At 38.3% G+C, this 18578-nt stretch overlaps 1 long non-coding RNA gene across 2 annotated transcripts; it reads left to right on the plus strand.

Moving 5' to 3' along the window:
• Positions 1 to 1290: 1290 nt before the first annotated feature.
• LOC111949134 lies at positions 1291 to 4182 on the plus strand. 2 transcript variants are annotated; one of them, XR_002875185.1, is made up of 5 exons: positions 1291 to 1722; positions 2521 to 2550; positions 2995 to 3069; positions 3187 to 3224; positions 3922 to 4182. It is a non-coding gene; the product is annotated as an uncharacterized LOC111949134 (long non-coding RNA). The 2 variants fall into 2 exon arrangements; XR_002875184.1 differs by lacking the exon at positions 1291 to 1722 and having other exon boundaries at positions 2105 to 2550.
• Positions 4183 to 18578: the final 14396 nt, after the last annotated feature.

Below are 18578 nucleotides of genomic sequence, written 5' to 3' on the forward strand. Positions count from 1 at the left end.
GCTGGCACAATTTTTATGATGAACCATCATGCCAAAGGAAATGCTGATTACATGTAGGAGCATTTGTCTTTATTTTCAAAACTGCACATCCGCATACACATTATATACTTTTTTAAAGCATGTTCAGTTGGAGTTAACTTAATCTTTCTTGCAGTAAAGTACAGAGAAACTTTCATTTTCTTCCTTTTTGTCTTGATAGCTAAATGTCAAGTTTGAGCGAACGTTGTTAGAGTTATAAATATTAATCTGCTCACTTTTCTATGCATTTTGACCTGTTTGGAATGAACTGAAACTCATGACTTACCTAGCATGTGCTCAGAGCACTCTGGACACTAGAGTGCTAAACTGTTGCTAAATTCATCTGAATTCTACAGTCATGGATGTGAAGTCACTCTCAACCAAGAATTCCAAAATTTCCAAATGTTTTTAGACTGTTCACTATTTGAGCAACTTGCTCTTGAGAGATCAATACTGATAGAACTAACCTACATGGTGAGTCATCGACATAGTTTTGAAAAATGAAGAATTTCCAGCTCTGGAATGCTGCACAACATTTTGTTCGCCTGCCGATTCTAACTAATGTTGAGCCAAGCTGGAAAGGACCAAAAGCAACAGGGAACAAAGTTTGTTTCTAAACTTTAGATGCTTTTTTACTGCTATATTTCCTTTAAAACAAAACAGATTTAGATGTCTAACTTATGCAGACTTGTGCAAACTACAAACCAGTTTAACTAACTACAGTGCAAGTGCAACTGCTCTGAACTAACTTTTAGTGAACTTATATTACTTATTTCTGTCTAAAACATCAAGCAAAATCATGTAAACAAATAAAACCATCCACAGATAAGAAGTTCTCCCCTTGTACCAAAACTGTTGTTGGTTTTTGGGTACAGTGTGAACAATGTGATAAATGAAACAATAGGTTTTGAATCAGATTGTAAGGAAGATTTATACAATTTTCATATGTTGCTATGTATACAAATGTTTCTAAGTAGCATGTTTATGATACAGGTAGTAAAAACCAATTTAATTGTTTTTTCTGTATTTGTATGTATATTTATTTTAAGTAGACTTTACCAAAAACTTCTCTGATACATTTTGAAACTGCACACCTCCACCCACATCAGATGTTTAACTAGGAATGTGAGACGTTCCTGACGCTAATATAAAAGGAAACCTGAAGAGTGAGTCTCACTAACGTCTTCTGTAAGGTAAGAAACTCCACGCTTGCTTTCATTTATATCAATCTGAGTTTTAAAGCTATTTAGAAAAATTTTAACAAGCTCAATGAAAACGTTAAAGACTGAGTAATTTGAAAACCAAATTGACTCTGTCTTCTTTTGTCACTGACTGAAACCTTTCTTTTGAAGGTAAAAATACTTTACGTACTCAGAGGAGCAGAAGGGACCAGAAAGCATGATCTATTATTGAGACCAGTGCTGCCCAACACTGGTTCTTGAGATCTACCACTCTGCGTGTTTTCCTTCCTTTCTTGCTTCGTATTAGCTGACTCAGGTACATCCATATTCTGTCCGCCTCCAAAAGCACACCTGATCCAAAGTATGAGCAGTAAGATAAACATGGAAAACTGGCAGGGTAATGGATCTTAAGAACCAGCGTTGGGCTGCCCTGATCAAGACCAAATAAAATGGATGGGGAGTTTCCAGTAAACATGAATTAGGAAAGGAAATTTCTAAAGAAGAAAATGTGAATTTTATATAGGTAAGAAGGATTTCTATAATTTTTGTATTCATTATGTCTTGTATTCACTGTAGCTAGTCTGAGTAATGATAGAATTGTTTCTTCAGGAATCTTTTGACACGGTTAATTATAGTATAGGCGGAGCCTAAAGAAAAAATGTTCATAGCTTCGGAAGCAACGTTTTTAGTCTCGCGTTGCTCGGAAATGTTGGTTAGAGAAAGCAAAACCTTTCTGAGCGCCGTAAAGACAGCTAACTAAAGTTTGATTTGATAATTCCATAAATCCAAAATGGTAAGTTTGTTTTCCTCTATTTCAGATTTAAATATATATTATTATTAAATCTTTTTTTGTTGATGTTTATTGTTGTTTTTACAGGTAAAAATATAAGCAGTCGATTGGGCTAACAATAATGCTAATATGCTAAAATGCCTGTTTGTTTTTTTATCAGGAAATCTAATATTTTTCTTAATACAACTTTAAAAAAATCAGCAACTGGAACCCGTTTTACATTGGTGGTTTGCTCTAAAACTTTTTTTTATGGCTTTTTGATTAAGCAAGAATGAGCATAGAGTGATAAAAAAGGATTCAAGATTAGGCCTTTACATACGGCAAGCTGTTGAAACATTTTCAGTTCAGAATGAAGGTTGATGTTGATCTTGTTTTATTTTTGGAACAAACAACATGGACGTGCACCTTTAAAAAACATTTTAGAAATACAGTAAAACAATGGAAAACTAACAACCATTTATGTCAACACAGTACATTTTTAGGAGCCATTTGAGCCAATAAACATCCTAAACTTTTGCTTTCAATTCTTAGGCCAGAGGACAATTTAACGAGGACAAACCAGTGAGTACACTTATTTGCACTTTTTCTTTTACTTATGTGAATTTATACATTATATATTTCTTGTAAAAATGTTGTTTGTTGGTGTAGACACTGGTAGACACTATCTTAGTTTACTCACACAATGAATGCCAAGTGACATCTTCTATTTGAAAAGAAGAAAAAATAACTGTAAATATATTTCTCTGTAACATATCATGGGAGTTTTGAACAAATTGATGAAGATAATATGTTTTCAAGCTATGCAAAATGAAAAAGATGGTAAAATACAGTTGTTTTTTATGAAAATAGATTAATACTACTAAGTCTGGACCCAATTTAGTTTCCATACAAATCAGATTTAGAGAGTTAATGTTGTAGCACTAATGTAGTGAGATATTAGTTATAAGTTTTGTTAATTCCCTTCTCTGTATGACCCATTTATCTGTTATTTATTTGCTATTTAAGGTTCAGTGTGAATCTAATCCGACTGGTGTGAATGGAGTGGTGGTTTATGATGATGTGACATATCCCATCCTCTCTGTAAGTAATCGTTTCATCTTTTGGCCCTCTCTAACTTGTCCTTGAATGTTTTTGAGTTTGTTTATGGTTTGGTGGTTTTTGATTCTAGTAACCCCCATCTTTTATAACCTCTTGTAGGTCCCAGTTGCTTGTGTGGGTGGTCCTGATGTGTCAAGGTAAACCCTGACAGTTTTTTCCAGATGCCAAAATCATACAGGGCATGTGATATGAATTGAACGGTTGAAAGCTTGTTCTTCATTGTGCATTTGGCATATGCTATTCACACACATTGAAAGAGGATTGCCAAAATGTAAAATGTAAAAAAAAAAAAAAAATCTGGAAATTAATTTCCAGAAATTAAAATAAAATGTTAAAAAATGTAACATAATAAGAAACAGGAAAAGTTGGGTACTATGGGACATTATTTGGATGTTAAAGTTTGAAGGAAAGCAGAAGAATGTTTTCCTGAACTTTGTTAAAGAGTTGATCATGCAATCACCGAACTTTTGCAATAGCTGTGGCCAGAAACTTTTTAAAAATTTAGCCAAATATCTTCTGGCTGAAAAGGTTAAAAAAAAAAAACATCATCCAGTCAGTGCTGTCCAATAGTTACCTTTTCCATTTTATTACATTTTTTTTTTGTAGGTCTTAGTGCCTCATTTTTTACTTCGTATAATGTAAAGTTTTCTTTAATTAGTTGTTTTGCTTTATTAACTTGTAATCTCTAATACGTTTTTGCTTTGAGAAATTAGTTATCACCCTGGCACTAATGGGCGTCCTAAATTTCTTTGACTTTAAATCTTTATTTATTTATTTATTTATTTTCAAAATGCAATTCAGGCTGAATTTTCTTGTTTTCCATTTTCTTGGCAGACTGAGCAACAATGGAGCGAGGATAGAAGATGTTGACTTAGTCTTACAAATGCTACTGCTGATGATGTTCTGCACAATCCTTGACCCCTGACAACTTCAGGAGCAAACAGCGCATCTTGATTCTTTTTTTCTTTTTTCTTCGCTCACCATTTCATTAATTGCACAACATTGGTCAATGTGAATTTCAAATCATAACACATACACTCATTTATCCACTGAAACACAGGCTTCTAGCTTTATAAATGATAAATGTTCTTTGCAGTCCTGAGTCCTGAGTATTTGTTCTATGACAAGGATGAGGAAAACTCTGGGGGGAAAAAGAGCTTCAAGCTCTTGGTTTTAAAAGTGTTTAAAGCTAAGAATGTATTGAGCCATCAGAGCTTGACCAAAAAAAAAGTTTAGTATAAGATTTCATGCTGGAAAAAACCACCAGGTGTCTTTGTTCTGTACAACCTATCATTTGCGGTGTCCCAGAGTGGTAATTACACATCAGAGCCTACCTGATGATACTGATTCTGTCAAGAGAAAACAGCTCCAGTATTATTATACGGACCCTGAACACTGTCAGTTAAGTCTGCCCGGGAACTGAGAACAGTCCAACGAAGTGGCACACAAAAATGAGAGAACTATTTTTTTAAAGTAGATGATCAGAAACATAGATGTGGAGTCCTTGCACATGGAGAAGGAAACGAGAAAAAAAATGTGATATTTGTGAATTGTTCCAAAAAAATATGGACGTTGATCTACATTGATTTTTTCTTTTTTAATCTATCAGCAGGTGTATGTTAGAGAGGATTAGAAGTTATTTCAGAAGTCAGAGCTCTTTGTCCCCATCTAGTCACCAGTGGGATCCGTCTCCAGAGTTCTGAGTGCACTTCATCTCCCAGCAACCCCAGCGCACAGTTTCTGGATGCCACACACCTGACTTTCATTTGCACTCACTCAAAGTATACTTAAGCACTGTACTGAGCCTCACTCAGTGCAAAGTGTTGTTTGTGCCTCTCAGCCTGCATTACCGATATATCTGGAGATCTGGATCTGATCCTCTGATTTCCTGACCCTGTTTCGTCACTGGCCTAGTTTGCCTGCCGCAATCTTGACTGGATCCTGATTACTTCCTCTTTCCTCTCTGATGCTCCCATGCTTGTTATTGACCCTTGCCTGTCTGAATCTGAATTAGCTTTGTGGACCTTTAGCTGAGCTAAAAAACCAACTGCATTTGTACCAACCGTCCGCCTGTTTGGTGGGAGGTAAAGTAACTGCCCACATTGTGACTTAAGCATTACACACCTGATGTTTTTTAGGCAACTTCTCGTAACACTATGGCATCAAACCATTCACCTACCTCTGCACTTTAATAACCTCAGCATGATTCCAGAAAATCCTCCAACGCGCTCCTGGCAGCTCAGGAGAACATGTTCTTCCTTTGGTGGGTGGGAAAGATGGAGCCAAGCAGGGTTTTCCTTTTTCCTTCCAACTGTTTGTTTCCTGCAAGGTTAATATTGGTGAGACATAATACCTCCATTTTCTTCTGTAAATGTTCTATCAGTTAAAGCTATTTAAACTGTTTTTTTTTTGTTTGTTTGGGTTTTTTAGTCTTTTTCTCATCTAAGGAATAAACAAGCTGCCTTACACTCATGCATTGTGGTTTCTGCATGTGGGTGTGCGTTGAGTAATGCTAATTAAGTGAACCATAACACCACCACTGCCATTAATTAGGGCTTGGTTTTTCAGTGAGATGTAGAATTAGATTTGCAATTAGGCTGTTGTGGTTCTGTAATGCATTTATTCATTTTGACAGCTTCAGGTTGGGAGCGCAGGGCCAGGGAAGACAAGAATAGATGTTGAATCAGTGCACAACCAGTTTGGAAAAAAAAAAAAGTAAAGACAAGTTTGCTTGTTTTTAAAGCAAAATAAGTTGTGTTGGTGTTGGCATACTGATTTCCTCTGTTGGCATTTTCAGTCTGCAAATGTTATCTCAACATCAGGATTTATAATCTAAGATGTGAATGTTTGACATTTGCAAACAATTATAATAACATATCAGAAATTACTTTCCGCTTAGAAGATTTTGTGTTTAAATAGATTTAAACACTTTTTTTTTGTTATTTATAGCTGTTTTTTTTGTTCTTAAATGTGATCTTTTAACTTTAATTTTTATTTGTTGCTTAATTAAAAGTACAAAATTGAATTAGCTAAATAAGTTAATCAGTCTAAAGATGTTGTTATAAAGTATTTAATGGTAATAGTAAATGCTTAATCTTTTTGAATGCTGTGTTGCAAGATCTTATTAAACAAGGCCTATTATGCACATTCTGAGCTTAAATATTTCAATTTCTTTCTGCTTTTTCTTTCTTCTATTTCCATTGTGAAAAGCAGTAAAACACTTGGAAAACGTGGCAAAGGAAAAGCTCTGGATTTCTTATCAAACAAAATTCCCATTAAAGGTATAGTCCTGAAGCTTGCCCATGGATTTAATCGCCAACATCAGTCACCCTGTCTATATGGATGACATCAAGCTATATGCTAAGAGCGAGCGTGACATTGACTCCCTGATCCACATCACCAGGATCTACAGTACTGACATTGGGATGTCATTCGGGCTCGAGAAATGCAGCCGGATGGTGACTAAGAGAGGCAAGGTAGTCCATACAGGAGGGGTCTCACTCCCAGAAGGAACAATCACAGACATTGAGGACAGTTACAAGTACCTTGGAATTCCACAGGCAAATGGCAACCTGGAGCAGGCAACAAGGAAAGCTGCAACAGCCAAATATCTCCAACGAGTAAGGCAAGTCCTGAGAAGCCAGCTCAATGACAAGAACCAGACCCGGAAAATAAAAAGCTACACACTGCCAGTTATCAGATACCCTGCAGGAATAATAAGATGGCCAAAGGAAGAGATACAGACCACGGATGTTAAAACACGAAAGCTCCTCACCATGCATGGAGGGTTCAATCACAAATCCAGCATGAGACTGTATGCTAGCCGCAAGGAAGGAGGCAGAGGACAAGTGAGCGTAGAAGCCACTATCCAGGATGAAACATCTAAGATGCATAAGTACATCAAGCTCAAGGCCCCAACTGCTCAGTGAATGTCTCAGGCAATGGAGAGCAGAGGATGCAGTGCTGGGGGACAGATCCTCATGGGAGGACAAACCCCTGCATGGGATGTACCACCGGACCATAACTGAAGTGGCAGATATCAAGAAGTCCTACCAATGGCTAGAAAGGGCTAGCCTACAGGACCGCCTTGAAGCACTCATCCTGGCAGCTCAGGAACAAGCCCTGAGCACCAGAGCGATAGAGGCTCAGATCTACCACACCAGACAAGACCCAAGGTGTAGGCTGTGCAAAGAGGTCCCTGAAACAATCCAGCACATAACTGCAGGATGTAAGATGCTGGCAGGGAAAGCATACATGGAGCGCCACAATCAAGTGGCTGGAATAATATACATGAACATGTGTGCAAAATATGGACATGAAATCCCACTGGTGGTAGAGAATGAGAGGGCAAAGATCCTGTGGGACTTCCAGATCCAGACTGATAGAATGGGAACAGCGAACCAACCAGACATTGTAGAGGTGGATAAAGAACAGAGGAAAGCCATTGTGGTGGATGTGGCAGTGCCAAGCGATGGGAACATCAGGAAGAAGGAACATGAGAAACTGGAGAAATACCAGGGACTTAGAGAAGAACTGGAGAAAGCATGGAAAGTGAAGGTGACAGTGGTGCCTGTGGTAATTGGAGCACTCGGAGCAATAACCCCAAAGCTAGAGGAGTGGCTACAACAAATACCTGGAAAGACCTCAGACCTCTCAGTCCAGAAAAGCGCAGTGCCAGGAACAGCCAAGATACTGTGCAAGACCCTCAAGCTCCCAGGCCTCTGGTAGAGAAACCAAGCTTGGGTGAGAAACCACCTGCGAAAGGGTGAGAGGGGCGTTTTTTATATATATATTGTGCCATTGTGAACCTAGCGTAAGAGTACAGGTAAAGCTGTAGGCCGAACACTGTGCGGGATTTAAGTTGCATTTAAAACACCCTTATACTTAAAGAACTGATATTTATTTTAAGAACAATTACCTGACAGGAGTTTTAAAAAAAATTTGACATGGAATAGAGGAAAAAGAGAATCTATTCATGCAATAATATAAACATCATTGTAGCACAAAGAACCCGAAGAAATTTGAACTGTTCGAAGCCATTTATGGGATTTATGAAAAAATATATATATCTATTTTGATTAAAAACTGGTTCATGACACATGCAGTCCCTTTAATTTTCCCAAGTGAGCAACAGTTGATTTAATTAAGCAAGAGGCAGGGGGTTACATAAATTATGTGTAGATGTCAAGAAACAGAGGGGGTGATTTTGCATTGTATTCCAAGAGCAGGGTGCACGTTAGAAGTTTTTACTTTGACATAAACACTGGACCAATAATCTGTTACTTAGTAAAAAAACAAATAAATTTTCATATCCAGTCTCTACATACAATGTATATTTGTGTAACCCTTGTGCTATCCCAGGCACTTTGACATTGGGAGATGGGTCATCTAGACCAGTGTTTTTAACTAGTGTGCCGTGGGAGATGGTCAAGTGTGCCGTGGGAAATTGCCCATTAACTGATCTAAAAACAATTACCATCTCCAGGAAATCAGCTCTTTGTTCATCCAAACAGGCCCTGATAAAACACTGAGAAGTTAAGAATATGAAATATCACAAAATTATTTTTTCTTTGTGTTTATATCAGTGTTTTTCAACCAGTGTGCCGTGGCACACTAGTGTGCCGTGGGAGATGGTCAAGTGTGCCGTGGGAAATTGCCCTCATTAACTGATGTAAAAACATCGGGAGTGGGGTCATCTAGACCCACTCACGCTGAACCTTTTTTCTTCAATGATTTGTGAACCTCACTGGTGTCCATGAATTACATGAAATCTTTCCACCTTTATCCACCTTTGTCATGGTAGGAATAACACGTCAATGCAAGGGTGGGGTCATCTAAGATAGCACAAGGAGTAAACGCTCAAACTGCGTTGCAGGAGCTCTGATCATGTCTGGATATTGATTTAACATCAAAACTGGACGCCCCTGACATGTGAATCGCATTAAATTTGAACACATTTTTGAGGTGAACCAGGTTTTAGTGCTTATTTAAGGAACTGCAACATTTTTGGCCACGTTTACACTGCAGGCGGAACCGACCCAATTCTGATTTTTTTTTTGCTCCTATACAACCTGTATCTGATCTTTTCAGGACAGTCTGAACAACACAGATCCGATCTTTTCAAATGTGACCCAGGCCACTTGGGTATGTGGTCCTGAATCCAATACGTATCCGATCTTTTGAAATGGGACCTCTGTCTGACCGGCAAGGCCACATGAATCCGACCCGTACGTCATCGATACGCTACAAACGTCATAATTCTGCGTTGAAGCAGAACTAGAACATAAATATCAACCATGGCGGACGATGCTGCTGAGACCAGTCAGTGGAAGGGAAGCGAGGTCACCGATTTGATTAACATTTGGGGTGACAGCTTCATTCAGGCCAAACTCAAGGACTCTTATCACAACCGCAAGGTTTTAGAAAAAATTCCAGTGAAATGGCCAAGCGTGGTGTTGAACCTTTCCCGCGATGACTTTTTTTCCTTTCCTACCGTGGTCAGAAGCGCGGGGGAGACCTTCTCCAGGGCCGAAGGCGGATCCTCCTTCGGGGTTCACTTCCCCGTTCGGACCTTCAGATTCTCCAGAACGGGTTAATAAAGAGTCAATAGCAGTTCTTCTGGGGGAAGCGTTCTTTTATTACCGTTCTCCTTCCTCCGTAACACACAACACTAATGCGCGAACCCAACACACTTCTGCTGCCCCCTCTCACTCCCTCCTGCTCTGCACGAGCTCTCTCCTCTCTATTACACACACACGTGCTGCCCCAACACATACACATCCCCATTCCACAACAGTGGGTACAGACGATCCTGGCTCCAATGCCTTCTTAAAATGAGAAAATTGTTGTTGTGCTGGCTTCTTTGTGAAAATAAATGCATTAATGCAAAAAGAGCTCTGCTGTTGACAACACTGTCGTTGACATCCATTGTTAACGTTAGTTACTTCAGCAAACAACGAGTGACGTTGTTCCCCGTTGAGTACTCTTCTGCGCATGCAGGTCACTTCTGGGTCATTTCACGGTCACACAGGAGATCACAAAAGTTCGCATTTAATTAGAAATGTCAACGACCGTGCAAAAAAAATCAAATTTTTTCAAAAAATCAGAATTGAGCATTAAGCCCTGCAGTGTGAACACAGCCGTAGTTACTAAATTTTAGTCTGTCCAGGTTAAGTTCAAATTCCCGAACCGAACGTGCGGGCTTCGGCTAACGGTACATCCCACTGAATGTTAAGCGAGTATCGGCATCTTTTTCATATGTTGGATGAGGTGTCGCACATGATAATATTAAACCTTTCATCCTTAATTGCACAATAAATTCATTACATGTGAGTTTGTTAAATAGCCACTCCTATATCCAGCTGAACCACTTTTAACTCCGAGCTGGTTTTAACCAGAAATTTCATTTAATGCTTCAACAAAGAAGCATTGACTTTTTTACCTGAAAGGCGGCCACAGTCCCCTCTTAAAAATGAGCTTTTAACCTCAGCAAAAAGTGGCTGCTGAAAATAAAGCAACTAAAGAGAAATAATACTTCTTTTTTTTTTTTTTTTGAGTGAACTAAAGCTGCCTGCTTTGATAAAAAGGAAACTAAACATTAAAAAAGATAAGGAAAAAAAGTGCCACAATAAGATTTAACAGCTTTTGAATTTGGCTGGGTGATTTTTTTTTCTCCAAAGAGATAGTGAGTGATGAAAGCACTGCTTTTCTGCAGCTACATCTAAGGTCCACAGACACCTCTGCAGTTACATTAAAACACCAAATCTTTTATAGAGATTTTCATCAATAAGAAATTAGTTTTTAAAATAAATGAAAAGTCACAACCAAAGTCAAGTTGTTGGGCTAAAATTAGCTGCAAGGGGCTAATTAAAAAAGGGATTTTCCTATGAAATTCTGCTAATTAAAGTACATTTGCAAAGATCATTTACGAAACATACCAAACTTATATTATTGTGTTCTGGTCCCGTTGCTGATCGCAGGAGTTATCTTTTAGAAAAGAGCGTGATAGACGACATCCGAAAGTTATTTTTCTTTACAATGAAAGTAGATTTTTTGAAGCTGTCAAACTTTTCACTACACAGTTAATACACTTACTTTGATTATTTTCTCGCCAACCGTATGATTAGACTGGTGCCAGTTTGTGACCCATTCAGTCTTTTTTACACTGAGGCCTGCAGTACACCTGCCTTAAAGCAGAGGATCCTTGAGAATCTAAGGTCTCGAATACAAGCGGTCAAAATGAACTTTGTCTGTAGGGTGGCTGGGCGCTTCCTTAGAGATAGGGTGAGAGGAGCTCGGAGTACAACCGCTTCTCCTTCACATCAAGAGGGGCCAGTTTTGGTGGCTCAGGCGTCTAGTCCGGATGCCTTCTGGACGCCTCACTGGGGATGTGTCCCGGGCATGTCCCACTGGGTGGAGGACACCCTGGAAAGACTACGTCTCTCAGCTGGCCTGATGTCTCTGGGTCCCCCCAGAGGAGCTGGAGGAAGTGGGCGAGGCAAGGGAAGTCTGGGCATCTTGGCTTAGACTGGTGCCTGCAACCTGGTCCCCGATAAGCAGAAGAAGATGGATGGATGGATGGATGGATGGATGGATGGATGGATGGATGGATGGATGGATGGATGGATGGATGGATGGATGGATGGATGGATGGATGGATGGATGGATGGATTGTTTAGCATCATTTTCCAAATGAAGGATTTTATGTCTAAACTCAGGAATCTGTGGACACACTTGAGTAGTAGTGATCTCCATTGAGATAGAGAGACTTTTAAGACTAAAGAAAGACAAGGAACACTTCTACAAACAGGTTATCCATGTGTTTCTTCAGAAGGGGCAGCGCATGGAATAACAATTTTGGTCCTTTTTTCTATGCTGCTGTTCGTAAATGGAAGAAAAATGTTGAAAAGAAATTTTAAACAGCACGCTTTAACTGTTGCCAAATCAAATGGTGAATAAGTTGGTCTGTAAGGTTCAATAAATCTGACTGATGACATCAGTGTCTCACTAGCCGTGAATCTCACCGCATGTCACTGTTTTAATGTATATATTAAAATATTTAGGTCTCTGACCTCCAGCAACCATGCGCTCAACAAAAACATAAAATCTACAGCCCACAACAACAAAATAAATCTCATAACCCTAAATAAAAAAGTGTTATAACTCTTGGTCCAACATCAATGGAAACTCAAAAAACAGCAATTAAGGAAATGTCACATATAAATGACAAGCTACAAGAAGATAACATAATCAACACAAAACCCAACACAAATGTGTTTCACTTGACATGATCAGAAACTACAGCAGGGTTCAAACATCACCAATAGCCAATATTTGTAAAATCCCATCAATCCTCCACTTGAACCAAAGGTCCTCTATTCCACTTTCTAAAACAGCTAGCTCAACGGTGTTCAAGTATCCAACAAAATGGAAGCTCCCCTTCTATTAGCTATGAATGATGAAACAATATGAGGAGAAGCACTATCTACCACCAAAGGGCATAGACGCTTGCAGTCTCTTGGCCTTAAGTTAATTATCAGTATTACTGTCATTACTTATTTCCTACAATGTCTTTCTATTGTTGAATCTGAATACATGAAGTAATTTCTAGATCAATAATATCTGGATTTTTTTAAAAGTATATTTTAAGCATTGATGTCAGAGAAATGAAAGTCTAGCTGTGGTATTGTCCGGAGAGAGGAGATTGGAGACTCCGTGTGGTACATACTGCTGTCTCTCATCATCAATGTCAAGATGACCTATCACCAAATGAAACCAGGTTGGAAAAAACCCAGAGAGTTTGCAAAGAGTTTTCTTTTTTTGTATTAGTAGTAAACAACCTTCTGACTGATTTATTAAGCCTTTGGGAACACCGATCTATTGTTTCTACGCCAAGCACTTTCCAAGAAATATCTCACTCATTTTATACATGACTTGACAATTAAAATAGGCCTGTTTTATGTTCAAAAACTAGCAGACCGGCTGGGTGCACTGGGTACGTATCCATTTACAGAGAGTGAATAACGCAAACCCATCCATTATTCAGAGAACGAATACGGGGAAATCGATGGTTTAGCATATTAACTTAGGGATAAAAGGGATATGGGCACCCATAAAAACTGAGATTAAAACTTTCAAAAGTACTTTGTGGTTTAGTTTTGTTTTAGTGACAGTAAAATAAAATGAAGTGCAGTGCTGACAGTGCTGGGAGTCAAATTAAAATATTCGTTACGCTATCTCTAAATCTTCACTCAGCTGGGAGCTACATCTGTCACAGTGGCTAATGCTTCTGTACATCTCACACACACAAACACACACACAGTAAGTGCCATTACAATTCACATGATTCCACTTTGTTAGGAGTGACAATTGTTATACTTCTTGATTTAATCAAAAATCTCCAGTCTACTAGAGTTGCACTTGTACAGGTAATCAGTACCCAAAGGGGAGGTTCTTGACTCAACTGGTTGAGCAGATGTAAAAACTCAACCTTTGTTTTTCTTTGTTTACTCGTCTAAGGTAAAAAAAAAGTCACGCTTTTTTTGGATTTGAGACCTCCATCACAATAGGTATTCATGACAGTGTTCCATACTAGCGTTATTACCACAGCCTTTTTTTTCTAGTGTTTTTTTATTATTATTATTTTGTTTAATCCCCTGTCATTTCACATTTGTGGTCCCCTACCCCCCGGCTGTGGACGGGTACTGGGCTGCAGAGGGAAAAAAACACAACCTACCTTTTTTTCCTGTTTTATTTATAATCTGATTATGAAAGAAGTTTTAATAATAAAAAAAAAAAAAACTGGATTCTCCCCACCACATTCAACTCATTCTTGACAAGCTACATTAAAACCTTCAAGTCTAACAAAGGTATTTGCAAAGTCTCTTTTCACAAAAAAGAGCCAGTGAAGAAGAAAGTTGCTTTTCACAGACCAAGAACACGGAGTCTTTATTCAAAAGGTGTCTAATGTTAGGAGAATGCTGCTAATCAAGTTGGATTCACGTTTATTATTATATTTAGAAAATACCACTTTTAAAGACTTTTTTTTGAATTTATACACCCCACCTTAAAAGTTAGATTTATTTTTTTAGCCTCCACTTTGATAGTAGTGGGTTAAGCTAGATTCCTTTTTTATGGTTCCTACATAAAATCTAGTGCAAAAATAAAGTTTTAACCATGCTGCAGATATTTTACAGAGGATGAAGAAATAAAATTTGCCTCAAACGTTAAGGGAAACTGGAAGCTAAAATAAAAATCAGTCTTGTAAAAACCCGTCCGTGATTTTAAACCAATCTGTGGCCTAAAACTTTAGCAGATGCTCCTTTTTAAACTGATGTGGGATTGGAATAAGGACAAGCAAAAAGTGAGACAGGCAACAGATTTTGAAAGAAAAAATGTCTCAGCTGCAAAAAATACAAGGAAGATTATTTTTTCCTTTTTTTTTAAAGTTGTCCATAAGAAACTATGGAGAAGTCTCAAGCACTTTTTGTGATATTTTTTTTTTTTTTTGAGAGCGAGGCATGTATACCTTATTCAATTATTGCAGTACCTCAAAGCTGAAGAGGTTAGCTTTTGACCTCCTGCCAAGGGATGTAGGAAATAGTTAGTTTGTTGGCAAAACTCAGCGAAGCATTGAAAACCTGTGCTCAGGTCAGAAGTTACTGCAGAGTTGACCATGTTTGTCATGAAGAGAAAAGAGGTTTACAAATACTTCATCATTTAAAGATGAAATATGTGCTTCAAGAAAAAAGGGATATAGGATTAGAACCCTGTGGAACACCAGTGAGAGCTGAATATTTCCAATAAAACAATACAAGATACATTTAATGTAGTTGAAACGGCCTGATCCCAAAGTTAACAAGGTTTTGGAAGCTAGATTTCATTATGAAGGATGTTGAAGCTGCAGAAAGATTGAGCAGGATTAAGGCAGGATCGCCCTGCAGCTTCAGCTGTGCAAAGGATTTGGAAACAAAGAAGAGAGGCATTTTCTGTGGAATGGTTACATCTATAATTGTAACTGTAATACATAAAAAATGAAATTATAATAGAAATATAGAAATAATGGAAAAATCCTGTCACTTTAGCTCTGTGTCTTTTTTTGTGTCGTATCGGCTACATAGATCACAAATCATTGAAGAAAAAAGGTTCAGCGCACTGTCTTGTGGGGTCTAGATGACCCAACTCCCAATGTCAAAGTGCCTAGGATAGCACAAGGGTTAAAAGGTAAAAAGGTATTTAGATATGTATTTAGGTATGATGATTGGCTGATGCAGATTGTAAGCCACATATGGGGGTTATAAAAAGTTTTCTTTTAAGATTCTTATTTTTGGGGCCTAAATGCCTAAATATTGTAATCTGGACAGTTCGTAGAACAACATTTTTTGTGGTTTTGTGATACAACAAAATCTAAGAATAATTCAATTGTAAGTTATCTTCAAGAACTACGTGCTTCTCTAAGTGAATCTTGCACAGATCAAATTCCGTCATACCCGTTTGGCAAAGCTGAGGTACAGCATTGATCCAGTTGGAACCATTTTGAACAAATAAAACATGCATGGTCAGAAGAGTTTAGTTGACTCGTTAGCATGTTCTTGATGCTACTGTTATCTGTTGCGCTAATACACTAGATTTCTCATATGTTTCATGAAGCTAAATAAGCATTGATGTGTTATGGTAGTGAAGTGTGTAAATGTTCAGTCTATTATTATCTATTCTATTTTTATGATTTGCTTTTCAAGATGAAATGTGAGTTCATGTTCACATATTTGTTAAATAACTTTCTCCCTAAAATGCAATTTATGTGACCTGTATATTTTTTTTCTTCTTTATTCTGCTTTGTTTTGCTGTTGAAACCCATACTCCGGATCAACTCAGTCCAGAACATATGGTAATTTGTTAAACCAAAACTTCCAGCAATGCTTCACCCGTTCAGGCGGATGGCATGCATAGCAATATGCTGCTTTTACATCTTAGAATTCTTTTTTTTAAGTAATGTTGTAAATAATGTGGTAAACACTAAAACCTTACAGCAAAAATGTCCACCTGATAAAAGCTTGTTTTTGACACGTAGACTTTTTAATTTTTTGCTTTTTACCATCACAATAAAGTTATGTGTTTGTTTTTTTTTAATGTGAAGCCAAAGATGCCAAGGATTAACTATGAGGTGCCGTGTAGGACATTATTCAGAATTAGCATTCACATACACATGTGAAATCTCTCACACACACTAGTGAAATGCTTGTATACATACAACTGAAAATGTATTCATTCACATACACATGTGAAATCTCTCACATACACATGTGAAATCTCTCACATACACATGTGAAATGCTCTCACACACACTACTGAAAATGCTCTCACATACACATGTGAAATGCTCTCACACACACTACTGAAATCCTCTCACACACGCTACTGAAATCCTCTCACACACACTACTGAAATCCTCTCACTCACACTACTGAAATCCTCTCACACACACTACTGAAATCCTCTCACACACACTACTGAAATCCTCTCACACACACTACTGAAATCCTCTCACACACACTACTGAAATCCTCTCACATACACATGTGAAAATCCTCTCACATACACATGTGAAAATCCTCTCACATACACATGTGAAAATCCTCTCACATACACATGTGAAAATCCTCTCACATACACATGTGAAAATCCTCTCACATACACATGTGAAAATCCTCTCACATACACATGTGAAAATGCTCTCACACACACTACTGAAATTTTCGACAGAAACGGAAGGCATTTCAGTAGAAACGGAAGTTGGCTGATTATCGCGAGATAATCATTCGTCTGAATCATTCGAAAATGGCAGCCGGTTGCGCAAGGAAAACCACCGAAACGTGTAAGTATATTAAAAAACATCCAGTATCTGTTGTAAAATATATTTGTAAATACTTAAGATGATGTGTTTAATATGTTATATTCCTCAATCAACAACCTAGATTGTTTTGAAGCTCATCAATTTCAGTAATGCTAAAGCTAACGCTAACGCGAATTAGCGCCGAAGGCTAAAAACAAACGCTAGATATTACATCAAAAAGCAGTGACTTCTAACCGTAGTCACAAGTTATTAACACATGTTTTAAATGTGTTCATATATGTAGGGACAGACGAGGATGAGGAAAATCCGATCCATTTGCGGATGGAGAAAGATAGCCTGTTTGTTTTCAAGCTAGCTCGTGCCAGATGGGTAGAGACATATGATCAGATTTGACTTCATTTTAATAAACGGTTAATCGTTGTCGTACTGGGTTAAAGGTTTATGTTAAAGACCCAGAAGAGAGAGGAGGAAAGGGCTAGAAGGGAGGAACAGCGACAGGAGAGTCTGTTAAGTTTACTTGAGTTGAAATTATTGTTCTAAAATGTAATGCAGCCATTGTTTTTCCAATTTGTTTAATAAATGTATGAACAAAAATGAATAATTTACATGTATTATTTAAATCTGAGCTATTTTTAACAATCTTAAAAGGATTTTCATATAAATATCAGATGTACATATTTAGAATTTCGTTTTATATGTTAATATTTATTTTTATACATGTTAACAATAATCCTGGTCTTCTAGAGTCATGTGTGTCACAGTTGGAGCTGAAAGGAAAGCAAAGATTTGTCCTTGCAGACAGACGTGACTCTGCTCGTCCTGCATGTTCCTGGTGTTGTCCTGCTGTGGCTCAACATCTGTGGCTAAGCAGTCGCCTTTGCTGATGCACAGAATGTGCAGAATTGAACTGCAGGCAATGATTTTCATTGCAAAGGTTGGTTTTACTTCCAGTGCCCCCAGAAATATTGCTCTCCTCCTCATCTTTATCATGCCAAATGCTCTCTTCACAACAGAGCGTGTTCTGGAGTGGTTCTGGTTGTAACTGCCTCAATGGCATTCCTCATGGGTTCCCTGTAGGGTGTCAGCAGCATGATGGGATGTGCAATGCAGGGATACCCACCATCACCCAAAAGGATCCTTCAGGTGGGTTTGTTTGATTTACATAAATTGGGCTTTTACGTAGAACCTGTGAATCATGGATTGATCCTGGATTCTCAACAAAAATATCTATAAATTTGGCATTAGAGTCACATACAGCATGCATTTTAATGGAATAAAAAAGCTTCCTGTTAAAATAACAAGCTGCATTATCTTTTAGGGCCTTTATTCTTATGTGGCAGCCATCAATGCTCCTTGTGACCCTTTGGAAGGAGAAAGACCAAGCGAGCTGCTAAAATCCAGAGGCGACTTATGGTAGTTCATTCCCACTGGGAAGCTGGGTGACCCTGCTCATCAGCTGGAGGATGCGGTCTGCCGTCCTGTGGACAACATCGCTCACGGTGGACCGTGTCATGTCAAAGACTCTGGCTACCACACTGTAAGATGTGCCACACGCCAGCCAGAAAAGAAACACCAGGACGTCAGTCTCCTGTGACCCCCCAGAGTGTGAGGAACCCAAAGCTGATGCTTCAGGACCATC

This window comes from Oryzias latipes, chromosome 17 (assembly GCF_002234675.1).
Source record: "Oryzias latipes chromosome 17, ASM223467v1".
Lineage (NCBI taxonomy): Eukaryota > Metazoa > Chordata > Actinopteri > Beloniformes > Adrianichthyidae > Oryzias > Oryzias latipes.